The sequence below is a fragment of the Hipposideros armiger genome, unplaced genomic scaffold, assembly GCF_001890085.2.
Source record: "Hipposideros armiger isolate ML-2016 unplaced genomic scaffold, ASM189008v1 scaffold_792, whole genome shotgun sequence".
Lineage (NCBI taxonomy): Eukaryota > Metazoa > Chordata > Mammalia > Chiroptera > Hipposideridae > Hipposideros > Hipposideros armiger.
Window position 1 is genome coordinate 370,309 of NW_017732142.1, and position 18,191 is coordinate 388,499.

General features: G+C 38.9%; 1 protein-coding gene across 1 annotated transcript in view; it reads left to right on the forward strand.

The window, feature by feature from the left end:
- The window catches only part of NUDCD1 (NudC domain containing 1), a 65,767-nt gene that overhangs the window by 43,836 nt on the left and 3,740 nt on the right, over positions 1–18,191 (forward strand). The gene's annotated exons all lie outside the window — the stretch shown is intronic.

Sequence of the window (18,191 nt, forward strand, 5' to 3'; positions counted from 1 at the left end):
CCTCTCAGTCTTTGATACAGATCAGCTATATACGATATCAGAGAGGTAATAGATTAGGGGAGGGGTGTTATCACTTTGTGAGGTGTGTAAATGTCTAACTATTACATTGTTTTGTACACCTGAAACTAAAAAAACAACAAAAACAGAAAATTCTTGAAAATTTCTGCCAAGGTTGGCCTAGTGTGTTTCCTCCTCTTATATAAGTTGAGGGGACAGTGAATTCTAGCAAAATACATGGAACCAAAGTCAAAAGCATCATGGGAAATTGATTTAAGAGAGCTGACTGGTCCTCTCACTCACTAACCTTTCCTAGTCTTTTTTTTGGATACTTAACAACTTTCTTTAATGGCTGGACATTACAGTACTCGAAGGACTTATAAAAATGAGCATTTTTAGATTATATACCTATGTAGACAAATGAGGTGGAACGGCAGAAGACCAGTGGTAGGCAGAAGTACCACTGAAGCTGTACCAAAATTAAATACTTACTCTTATAATTAATTTTTATTACCCGCACGTCTCTCTTTTCCACCACTCACATTTTATGTTTTTAATGTCACAATTTACATCTTTTTATTTTGTGTATCCCTTAACAAATTATTGTAGCTATGGTTGTTTTTATTATTTTTATCTTTTAATGTTTATGCTAGCTTTGTACGTGATTAGCCCACCACATTTACCAGTGAGATTTATACTTCCATATTTTCCTGTTACTAATTAGTGCCCTTTTGTTTCAACTTAAAGAAGTCCCTTTAACATTTCTTGTAAGGCTGGTCTGGTGGTGATGAACTCCTTTAGCTTTTCTTGTCAGAATGACAAGTTTGTTGGGTGGAGTATTCTTGGTTGGAATTTTTTTTTCTTTTTTTTTAAGCACTTTGAATATATCATGCCACTTTCTGGCCTACAAAGTTTCTGCTGAAAAATCTGCTGATAATCTTATGGGGATTCCCTTGTACATAACAAGTTGTTTTTTCTCTTGCTGGTTTTAAGGTTCTCTCCTTGTCTTTAACTTTTGATACTTTAAATATAATGTGCCTTGCTGTGTCTCTTTGGGTTCATCTTATTTGAAACACTCTGGGTTTCCTGGAGCTGGATGTCTTTCCTTCCTCAGGTTAGGGAAGTTTTCTGCTTCTTCCTTTCTTTCTTTTCTTTCTTTTCTTCCTTCCTTCCCTTCTCTTCTCTTCCCTTCCCTTCCCTTCCCTTCTAGGAGCCCTATAATGTGAATGTTGTTCGGCTTGATATTGTTTCATAAGTCCTGTAAGCTATTTTCACTTTTTCCTTTCTTTTTGCTGTTCTGATTGGGCTAGTTCCATTGCCTTGTCTTTGAATTCACTGATACTTTTTACTTCATCTAGTCTGTTGCTATACCCCTCTAGGGTATTTTCTATTTCAGTTATTTTATTCTTTAGTTCTGTGACTTCCGTTGGTACTTACTTATATTTCTGTCTCTGTTGAAGTTCTCACTTTGTTTATCCATTCTTCCCCTGTGCTCAGGGAGCATCTTTATGACCGTTATTTTGATGTCTTTATCATGTCAATCACCAATACCACTTTCATTAAGGTCTCTTTCTGAGGTTTATCTTGTTCTTTTCTTTAGAGTGTATTCATTAATTTCTTCATTTCCCTTGATTCTGTGTGTTGTCTCTTTGCATTGGATAAGACAGCTACTTCTTCCAGTCTTAAAGCTGTGGCCCCATATAGGTGATGAACCTTATCTTTCAACTCTGTCCTGGTCTTGGCCATCTCGCAAACCTTTGTGATTGTCTTAAGCCACCTGTTTTGTTTTAGTGGCTCCCAGTCATTGATGCTGTTTTAAGACTTGTCAGAATCTCAAAAAGGAGGCTCTCAATCAGCATCTAGATTCAGGCTGATTGAAAGCCAGGCCCTCATGCAGCAGCCTTTAAAGTATGCAAAATATATTCCTGTGGGGACACAAGTGTAAGTCCTGCTGGCCACCAGAACCAGGCAATCTAGCAGTATGCCCTGTGTGGCAGCCGCAAAAATCCCAGTGCCAGACAAGTGTACAAGCTCCTTTCCAGGAGGTACCACTGATCTGGGACACGTCAGAGGAAGAGCAAAGATAGTGCCTGCTGGTCTCTGTCCCTGGAGAGAAGCTTAGGAAGTCCCTAGACATGTGCCGAACCAGAAGACCGCCCCTACGCTGAAGGTCCACAACAAGAAAATAGCCCTTTTTCACAAAAAGACTGGGCGTGTGTTTGTTTGCTGTCCATGCTGTGTAAGAACTGTCTGATTGTTACCATCACATGGGACCTGGAATGTAAGCCCCACTGGGCACCACAGCCAAACAATCAGGGTCATCGCCTGGGCAGCAGCCACAAAGGCTAGAGCACCAGATGTAAAAACTGGGGTTCCAGATGCGTGTATAAGCTCCCCTCCAGAGACACTGGCACTCTGCAGTACAGCAGAGGGAGAACACCAAGATAGCACGCACCCTCTAAGGTCTCCCAAGAAGGCTCTAGTCAGCTCTTAGATGTGTGTTTAGTTAGGCACTGGCCCTTTAGGCCACAGGGATGAAGATAGGCTTTTACAGAAAGCCTGGGCACCTCTGCTGTGCTCTGGGTGGGGGTGGCCAGTTAAGAACTCTTTCTCTGTTGGTTACTGTTCTGCGGGACCCCTGAGCCAGAGTGAGGTGACCTAGAGGTTTCCCCTTGGGTGGCAGCCACAAAAACTGGAGGACCAGACAAGGATACAAACTCCTTTCTGGGCAATAGTGGTGACCTGGAGTGAGGCAGAGGGAGAGCTCAAAGTTAGTGCCCATCAGTGTCCATACCTGAAGAGGATTTCAGTAGCTTCCCACATGTGTATTATATTAGATGCCTGCATCTCTTGCTGATGCTTTGAGATAAGCAAATAAGCCTCTTTCACAGAAAGTCTGTACGCTTTGCAGTCAGCTGCCTCTGCATGGGGTTTGGGGGGGGGTGAGTCCATGTGTGAGAGCCCCTTAAGAACCGTTTCTCAGTTCATTTTAACCCTGTGAGATTTGTGGATGCAAGCCCCATTGGCTAGGTACTTTGGCACTCATCTCTCAAGTACAGTTCTTATAAGTTGCGGTACCTGATGTGTGGGGTTCGAGTTCACTGCTCCTCAGGGAGAAGCTCAGGGTTTTGAGTTCCTTCCCAGTGTGGTTCACCGTGCCTGGGGTGGGTGGGTTTTTTCTAGTTCACCTGATGTGTAGGAGTCACTTAGCTAGTCTTTGGGGGGCTTTTCAGGGGAAATTGATCCATATATAGGAGTAGATTTGGTGTGTCCACACAAGGAGGTGTGTTTAGGATCTTCCTATGTCACCATCTTGAACTGGAACCTCCTAAATAGTCTTATCTTTGTCTCAGTTGGGTTCAATTTGAGACCAAAGTTGTTTTGTACAATTATAAGCACTTTAATTTTGCTATCAGTCATTTTAATGAATGTAGGTAAACATTCAGTGAAGTAAACAGTGTATTATATGAAAGTCAAAGTCTACCTGGTCAGATGGTAGTTTCGTGGTGTACTCAAGAGGGCTCCAGCTGGCTTGTCGCTGGAGAAAGGAAGTGAAGGAGATTATAATAGTTTGGATGTTCAGTGCCACATCCACTTTAGGAATCAAGTAGTGCTTTATTGACAGTTTGTGCTTTCTTCAACAGTGGCTTTAAGTTCTCGCCTTGATTTCATTTGTCATGATTTCAGATAATTTAAAATTACCTGTACATGGAAAGGTCAACATACGAATATGTCTTTATAGTTTTAGGAAAAAATACTATAACAAAAAGGTCAGAACTCTATATTGTAAATGACAGATTTTTCAAACTATAAAATTCCCTGAAAGAAATGTAAATCGGGGTTAGAATTTGGCATTTGAAAAGTAAAATGTTAAATGACTATATGTAACAGCACCAAAAATAGAAATATTGGGTTGTCGGAAAAGTCATGACGCATTTTTTGCAATGAAAAACATAGAAAAAAATTCATCGTGACTTTTCCAACAACCCAATATTAAATATCAGAACTGAAGAAGAAAAGTGATAAGATGTGGTCAGTGGGATGTAAAGACCAAGTCAGAATTCAAGTACAACTGAAGATGAATTATTTTTGGTTGTATCTAGAGCTGTGGTATATATATTTTGTAAAACATTAGCGAATGCTCACATAACAGCTATTGAGCACTTGAAATATGGCTTTTCTGAATTGAGATGTCCTGTAGATATAAAGTACACAAACATTTTGAAAACTTAGCATGAAAAAAGAATAAATTATATTATTAATAATTTTATATGAATTTTTATGATGAGATAATTTGGATATGTTTAGTTAAAATTAATTCATTCTGTTTCTCTTTACTTTTTAATGTGGCTACTAGGAAGTTTAAAATTTATGAATGTGGCCTGTATTTTATTTCTGTTGGACAACACTGGTCTATAGTGATCAAATTAAATATAGACTTGAGCAATCAAAAGTTCATAGAATATTTTAAAAATTAAATTACAGTGAGTTTCTTAGATCACATGGTATTCGTCATATATTGCTTAAAACACAAGATTGAAACAACTGAAAAGAATATTTGCAACTTATATATAAACCCATTAAGATAGAAAGCAGATGAGTTACAAATAGGAAGTAATTCTTTTAGGTTGATGTCATTTTAAAATCTAGTAGCAAAGGCATATACTCATACTAATTCTTTCAAAAAGATATTAATGATAGGATAAAAAGTTATAGAGGAAGAAAATACTTTTAGAAAGTATCTAAACCAGTGGTTCTCAAGCTTTTTGGTCTCAGGACCCCTTTACATTCTTAATTTCCTTGGGGTACTTAATATTTTTGTTTATTTGGATTATATCAAATTGGACCATATTACAAATTAAGCTAGATATATAATAATTTTCCTGCTAGGGCTGCCATAACAAAGTACTACAGACTGGGTGGCTTAAACAATAGAAATTTGTTTTCTCACAGTTCTGGAGGCTGGAAGCCTGAGATCAAGGTGCCAGCAGGGTTAGTTTCTTCTGCAACTTCCGTGTCTTGTACGTGGCTGTCCTCTCCCTCATCTTCTCTTATAAGGACACCAGTCATATTGGATTTGGACGCACCCTAATGACCCCATTTTAACTTTATTACCCTTTTAAAGGTTCTATTTCCACATATGGTCACATTTTGAGGTACTTACTGGCAGTTAGGACTTCAACATCTGAATTTGGGGTAGGGGGGATATAGCTCAGCCCATAACAATATCCTTCGCTTAGATTTTAGCAAATGTTATCTATCATTTTGCCACATTTATTTTTTCCTCTGTTTTTTTCTACCTCCTCTTCTTTTTGCTGAAACATTTAGGAATGAGTTGTACATGCCAGGTCCCTTTACCCCCTATTTTTTTTTTTTAATTGGGGAATTGGAGGAGGGGAACAGCATTGGGGAATCGGGAATGGGGAACAGACAAGTTGCTGTCCTTTTGTTCTTCAGTCAAGTTGTGGTGGATGTCGCTTTACTGGCTCACGTTGGTATTATCATTGCACTCTTCCCGGGAGAGGCAGTCGCTCACCGATCATTGGATGGCCGCTCACGCCAGCTCACGAAAGCTCACGCCAGCTGCCGGCCAGCCCCACTGCAGCCTATGCTGTAGCTGGCAACTCACAGCAGCCCAGCTCTAAGTTGAGCTGTTGTTCACCATCTTAGCTGTAGAGGGCAGCGTCACTGGCCCTCATGTGGCATCTGAACCAGGGCCCTGCTGCTCAGAGCTGGTGTCTCAAACCAGTTCTTACCCAACATGCCAGTTGGCTGGCCCAACCCCCTATTTTTTTATATAACCACAATACAATTCAGGAAATTTAACTTTGATATAATACTTTTCTGTAATATGGAGTCTATATTCAAATTTGACCAATTGTTCAAATAATGTATTTTATAGCATTTTTTTCCCCAACTTGGGATGTAACCCCATGTCACATACTGCATTTAGTTGTGATATCTCTTTACTCTCCTTTCATTTGGACCATCCAGTTATGAAGCCTTTATGACATTGACTTTATAGACCGTCTCCAATATTTCCTCAAGATCAGATTCAGGTGTTGCATTTTTGCTAGATATGCTACATAAATGATATTTCCTTTCCAGAGTATCACATTAGGGGGAACTTGGTGAGGTTTCCTACTGTTTTTTTCCTACTATTGTGGTGTTAAATTTAGTTATGTGGTGTTCACCAGGTTTCTCTCCTCTAGAATTATCATCTTCTCCTTTGAATTAATAAGGACTTTGTGTGAAGGTCAAAGTAATCTTTTTAAAGGGGTCAGTAGATTTTGTCATTTCTCTATGCCTTTTCTTTCTATACTGGCTTTCTGTCACATTTAGAATAATGTCTAGGATTCTTTCCATGGCCTATGAGCCCCCTTCGAACTTTCTGTGACTCACTGTATATATTTTAAATTGAGACTCAACACACATACAAATTTGAAGCAGAAGTTTCACAAAGCAGTCCTTATTGTATAAGACATACTCTAGAACTCCATTCCATACTAATTTTAATGAAATAAAATAGAAAATTCTCTTCTCAATCTACTAAATTGATTTTGCTAGCAGTACTGAGATTCATAGTTTAAAATCCAGTACTGATTATCTTTCATTTTCTACGTAACTCACTTGTTTTTGGCCACTTTGGCCTTCATACTTTTCCTCATACTAAACATGCTTCTCCCTTATGTCTTTGTATTGATTGATTTCTCAACCTGAAGCATTCTGCCTTTTCCTCTTAGTTCCCTCACTTTATTCTGACCTCTGGTCACATGTTACCTTCCATCCCTTACTAACCTACATCAAACACAACCTCATTATCTTCTTACCTACTTTTTGTTTTTCTTTTCTCATGGCATTTTTTGATAAATTTAAATATTTCTATTGTCTGATATATCCTTCATTATATATATATATATATATATGTTTACATATGTATGTATACATATACATGTATGTATATATGTATATATGTATCTTCCATTTGAATAGTCTCTGAAATTTAATATTAATTTATGATACACCTAAAATTCAATTTGATAATTTTCAAAAATGAAAAAATTGGCAATTTTTTCTTACGTTTCTAAGTACCAGTAGTTTTTTTCTTTCTTACAATTTTTAGTGAAGTAAAAATGGAAGTGCATTTCCCCCAATTGCATTTTACATCACTTAGCTAAGACCTGGCATTTTCCTATGCCAAATCTCTAGTCAATGTTTGAACATCTTTAATTATACGTTTTACTTTATGAATTGGTGTTCAAACAAAAATGCAACTCAGGATTTTATAAGACTTCTTTGCCATTGTTTATAAACATCAATTTTAGACACACCACACCTGCACAACTTATCAACACAATTTCACTGACCAAGCAGAATATACATGTATTTTATAGTATGTGGTTGACCATATCTGAAGTAGTGCCCAGCCAGGGACATACTCTGGTGGTTGCTTAATAATTACTATAAAATGGGTTTGGAAGCACATTGTATTGAACTTAAATCCCAGCTAAACCCCACTTACTAGCTTCTTAACTTAAATTTTTTAATGTCTTGAGTTTGAGTTTCTTCTTCTATAAAACGGGATCATATTCCTCATTCTCAAGAAGTGAAGATTAAATAAGGTAGTTTTGAAATATTAGCAACTATGTATATATTGGTCTCTGAACCCAATTCCTGGCACCAAGCTCCTAAAACTTTTTAATTTCCTGATAAGAACAGTAGGAGCATATTTTGTTGTACTATTTGGTCTTTGATCTAGTTCCTGACACAGAGCTCCCAAATCCCTTGGATTTTGATCCTAGAGGATATGAGTGTCTTTTGTGTTAACGAAGCGACTCCTGGTGGACTCCTAGATAACTTCAAGAAGGGAGCTGGACACCAGAACGACGAAACCATGATTACAAGCTTGGAACTTGCAGCCCCACCCCGCACCCCTCAGGAAGGGGAGAACGGCTGGAGACTGAGTTAATGATTGATCATGCCTATGCGATGAAAAACCTCTATAAAAATCCCAAAGTACAGGGTTCATAGAGTTTCTGGGCCACAGAACGGGCGGAGGTTTTAAGAGGTTGGCGTGCTTGGCGAGGAAATGGAAGCTCAGTGCACCTTCCTCTGTAGATTGCACTATACATCTCTTCCATCTGGATGTTCATCTTGATCAAATCCTTTTACAATAAACTGGTAAAGATGTGTTTCCCTGAGTTGTATGAGCTGTGCTATTTTAGTAAATGATCGAACCGAAGGAGGGGGTCCTTGGAACCCTGATTTATAGCCAGTCTGTCAGAAGTACAGGTGACAAGCTAGGACATGATTGGCATCAGAAGTGGGGTGGGAAGGGAGTCTTGTAGAACTGCGCCGTTGATCTGTGGAATCTGACACGATCTCCAAGTAGATCATCTCAGAACTGAATTGAATTGTATGATATGCAGCTGGTGTCAGACAGTTGCTTGATGTGTGGAAAACCCACGAATCTGGAATCAGAAAGTTTTGAGTGTGGTAGTACTGTAAAAGTAAAGCGAAATACAGGGAATATTTTTACTTATACAGTAGTAGAAACAGAGCAACTCAGTATTTCATGCAAATCTGTAAGAACAGTAAATTTTAACAATTCTATGTACAGAATATGAATTTGGAATTAAAGTTTCATGTCATTAACTTTTCAATCTGGCCTCCTAACAAATACTTTCTGAATAGATAAAACCTTTCTTAATACTAGTTTTCAATTTAATTTGATAATAGCAGTAATTAAAGATTGTTTAAAACTCTTCACTTTGACATTTAATCTTCAGAAGTCTTTAATTGTTAACGTTCTAAGACAAGAAAAAGACAACTGACTACTTGAAATTCATTTTTCAAATTTTTCTCTAGAGAATATTTTACTCAATTATAGTCTTCATTGGTACTTCAAAGGTAAATATAACCTTTTCTACAATAAACATGAGGATAGAAGAAATGTGAAGTTTTATTTGCCAAAGGGTTTAAGTATTTAAGAGGTGGGTTTTGTTTGTTTGTTTGTTTTTTAAGGCAATAAGGTATTTATTTGGCATTAACAAAGAATGAATTTCCCAAATAAGTAAGTTGTCTAATGTAGATTAATTCTTTTTAGTGCTAAACTGCATTTAAAGCTTCCTTTTTTTTCATGGAATTTTACTAAAATTTATTATTTGCCCAACAGCTTTTGTAGAGAACTCTGAAAAGAAAGTAGTATTTTACTGATGGTTGAATGTCATTAGTGTGAATATTAATTACCATGCTGTATATTTCTATAATAATTCCCTTAGAGCAGCAGCTCTCAACCTGTGGGTCGCGACCCCTTTGGGGTCGAACGACCCTTTCATAGGGATCGCCCAAGACCATCGGAAAACAAAAAGATATTTACATTACAATTCATAACAGTAGCAAAATTACAGTTATAGAGTAGCAACGAAAATAATTTTATGGTTGGGGGTCACCACAACATGAGGAACTGTATTAAGGGGTCGCGGCATTAGGAAGGTTGAGAACCGCTGCCTTAGAGGCATTTGAAGTAATTTGCGTTCTTTATCAACTACACTAAGTAGCCTTAGACTACTCCACTTTAAAAATGTCTTTTCTTGTTGTACATGGTCTTTTTTTTGTTCTTTCCACTGCTAATAAGCTGTTAAAGTACTAGTCTTACTTGTGACAGTGTCTGCCCAAAGCAGTCTTCCTTTTCCTTCTTTCTTATTTGCTGTTCTATTTTGCTGTTGGCTGTTAAGTTGTAAACTCAGTGAGATTTGGGGCATCTGTTCTTGACTATTCTGGGGCGTTTTGCACATCTTGTTCTTGATTCTTACAGGTAATTGCCCATGCTAGATATGGATAATGTCTCACTTCCCTGTTTTGTCTGCTTCAAATTACAGTGTGATGTCTTGTTCTTTAAACATTGTCTTTCTTTTTTTTATATAGATATATTTTTTTGCTTCTTATAGGACCATACAAAAGTGCACTTGATTTTAATTGTACTTTTTAATTATCACACTTCATTTTCATTCACTTAATTCACTTAGCACAACTAGTTACTTTAGTTCATAATGTTAATTATGGCTTGATTTTCTTTGGGACAAAATTTAGTTATCTGGACTTTTAGAGGTTGCAGGCAACAGAGAAAAAAACCTTTGGTTATCTCAAGTGCTAGATGTTTAGTGTGAGCATACATGGAGACCCTAAGGAACAGTGGAAACAAACTCTTCAGATCTCATGGTGAACTAGAGGGTCGTTCTATAAACAAATGCATTGGCAAGTCAGGCTTAAAGAAGAAGTGGAACATTAAAAAATAGAGCATAGTTCTAATGACCAGGTGATCTGCTTGAGAACCAAGTGTCCCTTGCTCTCCACTCAGTGCTGTGCCACAGTGATCACATCACCATCATCTTTATTTACTTCTGCTGTTTATACCTCTCTCTGTTCATCACTTACTTTCTCCTCATATCATGGTTTCTGCTTACTACAGTCTCTGTAGATATGTCTTTTGCCTATTTTCTTTGTTAACCATGTGTGTGTGTTTATTGTTTATTTTGGCATTTAGACTTCCCAAAGAAGATTCTATTGTTATGGCCAGCCACCACCCAATATGGGAAGCACCTGTTCAAGAAAATACTTCAATCTCAGATAAAAGATGGTTGCCTCTGAGTTAGAAGCCTACCCTTGATTCTCTTAGCAGAAGCCTGGGAAGTAGGGTCCTACGGTACAAAATGTGCCTACTTGTGTATATGGAACCTCTTGCGAGTGTTGAACTATTGCCAGTCTACTGATTATAAGTTGAAGTCCTAGGCTTTTTAGGCAAGTTTATAATAAGTGATCAGTGGAATTCCAGACTCTGCCTTGGATATAGAAAGCTAGAAAGAGTATCACTCCCAATGTAACAATAAAGGACTGGAAAATCTTTAGAATCATTACTTTTTTTTTTAACATAAAAGATAGATAAGTTTAATTAATCTAGAATCATTACTTTTAAAAAATTTATCAGAGAACTGAGGTTACAGGGCAACCAAGTAGCTTGAAATCTAAGGAAAAATGGGTGCCACCGAGAAGAGATGGGTTAGGAGAACTGGTTCATCTGACCATGGGAAGAAGAAAGGTCTGTCATGTAAGTGGGTAAGATGAATTCACCTAACAAATTGCTAAAGTCCCAGTGTGGGCTAGCAAGAAAGCATAGAACCTTTGGGATTCATCGAACCTCTGTGTGGATCTTAACCAGGACCTAATAGGAGAGACTTGGGGTAGGAGAGAGGATGAGAGAAAAGCTACTTTGGTGGCATGGGGTTGGAGGACAGAAGTATCTTCTACTGTGGGAAAGCATGAAGTCCTGCCTGGATTATTCTCCTTAAGTAACAAAAGCCTTAAGCTGCTGAGTGAAGAGCACCAAATCTTAGCATCCCAAGGGCTGGGAAGACCTATTGCAGCTGGAGGGAAATAAAAAATAGTTTTTAGCACACCATCTTTGTGCCTGGGGGAGGGCCAGGAAATCATCCTAGGCCCAGACTATTAGAAATCTACCACTGGAGGTGGGGCAGTATCAATGAAAAGGCTCAAACTCTGAAATCTAAGAACACGAGGTCCAAGACTGAGGCTGAACCAAGACAGTAGATAATATTCTTCCTCTATCCCTCCAGCCCACCACCATCAGGCTGGGAAGCACTGAAAAACAGGCAGCAGCAGTCTGCCTGAGAGAAGGAGTAAGAGCATTGACTCTCTCTGAGATGTAGACACATAGTGAAGGCCTAAAGCTGGGGTGGATAACAGTACAGTTGAGGAAAATCTTCCAACAAGCCTGTCCCCACCAGAGCACAAGGTAACACTACAGGAATTTGAAGCTAGTGAAGCACTGAAGATAACCAGCCACAGCAACAACAGAACTCAAGCCCAGATCAGCCCTGTCTCAACCGCCCTCTGTCATAACCACCCACGCCAGTGGCCTAGCTGAAGGAGTGTGTCCACTCCCAGGCATAAAGACTACTTACCTCAGTCACTACCGTTTTACATATTCAGTAGTCAATCAAAAATTAGAAGACATACAAAAAGGAGAAAGTAAAAACATCCTGCCATCAAGAAACAAGGCAAGTGATGTAACCAGACTCAGGGATGACCCATATTTTGGAACTATCAAAGAATTTAAAATAACTGTGGTTAACATGTTAAAGACTTTAGTGGGGAAGAATACAGAATTTTGGCAGAGATAAACTGTAAAAGATTCAAATGAAAATGCGAGAAATCAAAACAAATATATCAAAACAAATATGCCTTCAACAAAATAATCAGTATACTCAGTACATCTGCAGGAAAAAATTAGTTACCTAAAGATAGGTTAGTAAAAATTAGAAGAGCCAAAAGCAAAGTCAAGGCGAGGGGGGAGATTAAAAACAAGAAGGGCCGGCCGAGTGGCGCGATGGTGAAGAGCTCGCTTGGGATGCCAGAGGGCCCTGGTTTGGATCCCACATATGAGGGCCCGTGACACTGCCCTCCACAGCTAAGATGCTGAACAACAGCTCAACCTGGAGCTGGGCTGCTGTGAGTCGCCGGCGACGGTGTAGGCTGCAGCCCCTGTGGCAGTGGGTTGCCATGGGCTACCGTGAGCAGCCAGCAGCCGCAGCGAGCGGCCGTCCAGAAGCCGGCGACTGATCTGCCTCACCAGGGAAGAGCGCAATGATGGTGCCAACTTGGGCCAGTGAGGCAACGTCCTCCACAACTAGACTGAAGAACAAAATGACAGCAACTTGTCTGTTCCCCTTCTCCCAATCCCCCAGCACTGTTCCCATCCCCCCAATTCCCCAGTAAAAAATCTTTAAAAAAACAAACAAAAAATAAAACCAACAAGAAGAGCATTCAAGAGCTGTGAAGCAATATCAAATGGTCTAATATACACCTAATTGGAATCCCAGAAGGGTCATGGACATTCACCAAAACAGCCCATACTCTGGGCCATGAAATAAACCTCAACAAATTTGAAAGAATAAGAATCATAAACAATGTTCTCTGAACAGAACAGAATTAAATTAGAAATTAATAATGGAAAAACATGGAAATCCACAAATTGGAAATTAATACATTTCTGAATAACCCATGAGTCATAGTGGAACTCACAAGGGAAATTAGGAAATATTTTGATTGAATGAAAATGAAACAAAGGGCATATTGGCTGCAGCTAAAGCAATGCTTAAAGGGAAATTTATAGCATTATATGTTATATTGGAAGAGAAAAAAGTCTCAATTTAATAGGTAAAGCTTCCACTGTAAACTAGTAAAAGAACAGCAAACCAAATCTAAAGCAAGCAAGAGGAAGGAAACTATAAAGATAAGAACAGGCATCATTGAAATTGAAAATCAAAAGTGATAAAACCAATGAAACCAAAAGCTGATCCTCTGAAAAATCAAAACTAATACATCTCTAGCCATAATAACCAAGGAAAAAGAAGACACAAGTTACCAAGATTAGGAATAAAAATGGGCATATCAGTACAGGTCTAAAAGATACTGAAGTGTAATAATTGAATATTATGAACAACTGTTTTCAGATATTTGACAATTTAGTGAAACAGAAAAATTCCTTGAAAGACTAACATTACCATATTTCACCCAAGAAGAAATAATCTTAATAGTTCTTTATCTGTTAAAGAGATTGAATTTATTATTAACCTAACAAAGAAATCTCCAGACCTAGATTGCTTCACTGGTTTGTTCTATCAAATGAAGAAACAATACCAATCTTATACAAACTGTGCCAGAAAATAGGAACACCTCCCACATGACAAGAAAAGAAAATGGAGGGGAAAAAAAAAAAGAAACCAATATGCCAGTATCCCTCATGAATATAGACACAAAAATCCTCAGTAAAATATTAATAAATCTATCCCAGCAATAAATAAAAAGGATAATACATCGTGACCAAGTAGAGCTTATCCTGGGAATTCAAGATTGATTAACATTCAGATATTAATTAATGTAATTCAGCATATCAACAGACTAAAGAAGAAAAATATTTCACCATTCTAATAGATTCATAAAAAATAATTTGACAGGTCCGGCCGAGTGGCTCAGTTGGTTAAGAGCTCGCTCAAGAGTTTGAGCTCTGAGCAACAGCGGTTTGATTCCCGGCCCGAGCTGAGCTGCCACAGAGCTGCCAACAGGTGGCAGGATGGCTCAGCTAAAAAAATAATAATAATAAGACAGACTTTAGTATCCATTTATGATAAAAATGCTCAGCAAACTGGAAGTTGCAGGTAACTGTCTCCTCACAAAACTTAGAGTTAACATCATATTTCATGATAAACAATGCTTCCCTCAAAAGATTGGTAACAGTTGAGGGTGTTTGCCCTCATTACTGCTGGTGCACATCATGCTGGAAATCCTAGCTGGGGCAGTGTCGTAAGAAAAAGGAGTAAAACGCATAAATAATTATTAAGAGATTCCAATACTACCATGAAAAGAATGGAACCAGACTTTTTTGATGTTTCCATAAAAGCGGTGTTTATATGCAGTGCCTATGAGCTTATTTTCCTTTCGTGGCTGTTGACCAGCCTAAGAAGTGGCAAACATCTTGCAGTAGCGTAATCTTTTTTATTTAGCTGTATGGAACACTTGATTTTAAAATTAAAAATACAGAATTTATTAAGTAAAATGAATGTAGAAAAAAAGAATTCTGATTTATCTTATTTAAAGGACTGTGTCTCACAGTTAATTATCATCGGACTAGTTCAGGCGTCGGCAAACTTTTGAGACAGAAGAGCCAATCCTGTCCCTCACAACAATTTAAAAATTATTCGAGAGCCATAAAACAAATGAAATCACCATTATGTGAATTATATCCTTTAAAAATTTTATAAATGAAACTATGATAGTTTTATTTTCATTTTTAATTTTACTTCAGAGCCACATGTGGCTTGTGAGCCGCAGTTTGCTGACCCCTGGACTAGTTTATTATAATTTGTTTTTTAAAGTTTCAGAAACTTGGTTTTGAGTATACTTAAAGCATCTAAATCTTATTTGAAGAATAACTTGTTCAGTTTGGAGGGCAGGTCCACAAACTATTTACTGAAACATATGTATTACAGGAAAGTATAAAATTGAAATCAACAGGCATACACTTGAAACTACAGGTAAAATAGAATTGATAATTAGATGGCAAGCAAAATAATGAATTTTGCATTTCTTATTTTTGAAATGGTGCAACAGTTTAGAAATTTGTCTGTAAATAAAATACGCTAGGATTAGGACAGAGTAAGCGCATGCTGTTGTTTTTTACAGCTTTTCACACATTTCCTAGACATAAAATTATATAAGTGCTGTGTGAACTACATGAACATCACGCCAAAGTTGCCGTGTTTTCCTCATTCATGTTGCGTATCTCAGTTGTTTGATTTGGAACGCCATTAATAGTCAAGGAAGAATGTATAGAAGATTCCTGCAGTGGTAATAACAGATGTTTGCATTTATTCAGGGCTTTCTAAGTGCCAAGCACTGTACAGTGCTTGAAATATACTGTTAGCATAACAACTATAAAGTACTATTTTATTCGTATTTATAGAAGAATGAAATAGGGGCGGGCTAAGTATCCTAACCAAAGTCATAGTCCTCACCCTCAAAGAGCTATTAAGAGAATGAGAGATAAGTTTTCTAGGACAGGTATAATAAACTATCGTGACACATTATTTCTTCTTATTGACATTGGAAAAAGCTGCTTGGAGGAGAAGGTGCCATTTGAGTGTGGCATAAAGGTAGGATATGCAACAAGCAGAAGAAGTGTGGCAGACAAAAGACGTGGGAAAGTAGGGGAGGCAGTTTTGTAAATTGTGATCCAGTTTTGGTAAGTATTAGGTTTTGAAGAAAGCAATAGGAGTCAGTAATTAGAAAGGTATGTTGGGGTCAGTTTTTGAGATGCTTTCAAAAATGCCGTTCAAGTCAGTTTGGACATTTTTCTTTAAACATTGGAAAGCCATGGGAAAATATTATTGAGAAAGTAACATTTTTCTGAGTTGAGAATTGAAAGGCGCAGAGACCTGTGTACTTGGTTAAATGTGGAAGCTGCTGACTAAGGTATTTCTTTAATAACTTAATCATAAGATTTTCTTTTTTTGCTTTACAAAATCCCCAGCCAATTATTCTACTTTAAGATAGAATAAAATATTCCCAACTCTTAGGATAGATTAACTTTGTTGGAAATATTTTTAAATAATAATTTTCTACATAAAATTTTTTTTCGAAAGCTATTCATCAATATGGAGACAAGAAGATAAACTTCTGGTCCTCAACATAGTCTTGTAAGAATGGTGGTGTATTTGCTTCCTTTTGCTGCTGTAACAAATTACCACAAACTTAGTTGCTTAAACAACACAAATTTAGTCTCAAATTCTAGAGGTTGGAAGTCCTTAAGTTCTGGAGGTCAGAAGTCCCTAAAATAGGCCTTTGGGGCCACATTCCTTCTGGAGGCACTAGGGGAGAACCCATGTTTTTGCCTTTCCAGCTCCTGGAGCCTGCCTGTGTCCATCGGCTGGTGGCCTCGGCCTCCAGCTTCGAAGCCAGCGGTGTAGCATCTTTCAGTCTGTCTCTGCTGTCCCTCTGCTTGTGCTGTCACATCACCTTCTGTGTTTGTGACACTCCTGCCCGCTCTTATAAGAACCCTTATTAATACATGGGGCCCACCCAGATAATCCAGGATTCTCTCTCCAGCTCCAGATCCTTCTACAAAGTCCCCTTTGCCATTAAGGTAACGTATTTATTCACAGCTTCCAGGGGGTTAAGATGTACGGGGCATTCTTCAACCTACCACAGGCATATTAATTTTATAACATAGTATGATAATTGTTAGGAATACTATGCATGGTGCTGGGGGTGCTTCGAGTTCAAGCAGCTCATCTAACCATGAGAATGGGGAGCTTCTGGAGCAGCTGATGATTGAACTGAGTCTGGGAGGGGAGGTAGGAGTCCATCAGGCGAGAAAGGGCACCGAGAATCCAAGCAGGACGCCGTGTCACGGGCTTGGCAGGAGCACACTGAATGAGGTCAGACTGCTGTCATTAATTGTACTTCGACGCCACTGTAATGGAGGCATGGATGAGGTGCGGGGGAGCCGGGGAAGGGACACCTGGGTCGGAGGAAGGCCTATCGCAAGAGACCTGCCTCCTCGGCCTCACCTTCATGGCTGATCTCCCTGCGTGGTCAGCCTTGCACTTGGTGATTCAGGGCCCTCTGCTCTTGTCCATTCACATGTGAGAGGATTAGAGGTCAGTCATTTTCATTGTTAATGCTCATTACATCCTTGAGGCGCTTGGCTCATGCAGTAAATGCTTTTTTAGGAAAATGTTATTTCAACCTGTATTTGTGTATCAGTTATCTTGCTCTTCTGTGAAAGCCCTTGGTAAACAGGTGAAAACAGCAGAGGAAGAGAGCAGCAGCAGTGTTGGGTCCATCCAGCTTACTATAAAAGCTAGTTGGTTGGTGGTGATTTTGAAAATAAACCTCACTCAGCCGGTGACTATCGGGATAAAGGGAGAGAAGAAATAATCTGTGACTGCTGTGTGCTAGCCTGTCCCTTTCTATAGAGAAAAGTACCTGCCCCTTTTAAAACCCTATCTCCAGGCATTGCTGGGGCAACAGGAATTGGCTTGCTTTCTCACTGGTTTCTGTGACCAGTGGCCTGTGCTGGCTCAGCTATACCAGTAATTCTTCTTGCTGGAGAGCCTGCTTCACCATTTTCCCTGTTGAATACGGCTCAGGTCTCCACCTCAAATCTTAACCCACTTTATTCTCCAGTCTGCTTCAAAACGTATGGAAACAATTCAATATTTATCAAGTACTACACATATTTTATGTTTTCTACATTTGGTGTGATTTTGTCGGTATTTAGGCATTTTTAACTCTGAAAATAACCTTTTGTTTGTTTGTTTGTTTTTTAAAGACTTTTATTGGCAAATTGGGGGATGGGAACAGCGCTGGGGAATTGGGGGAAGGGGAACAGACAAGTTGCTCTCCTTTTGTTCTTCAGTCTAGTTGTGGAGGACGTTGCTTCACTGGCCCAAGTTGGCACCATCATTGCGCTCTTCCCGGGGAGGCAGATCAGTCGCCGGCTTCTGGACGGCCGCTCACTGCAGCTGCTGGCCGCTCACGCTGGCTGCTGGCTACATACAGTAGCCCATGGCAACCCACTGCAGCAGGGGCTGCAGCCTACGCCGTCGCCGGCG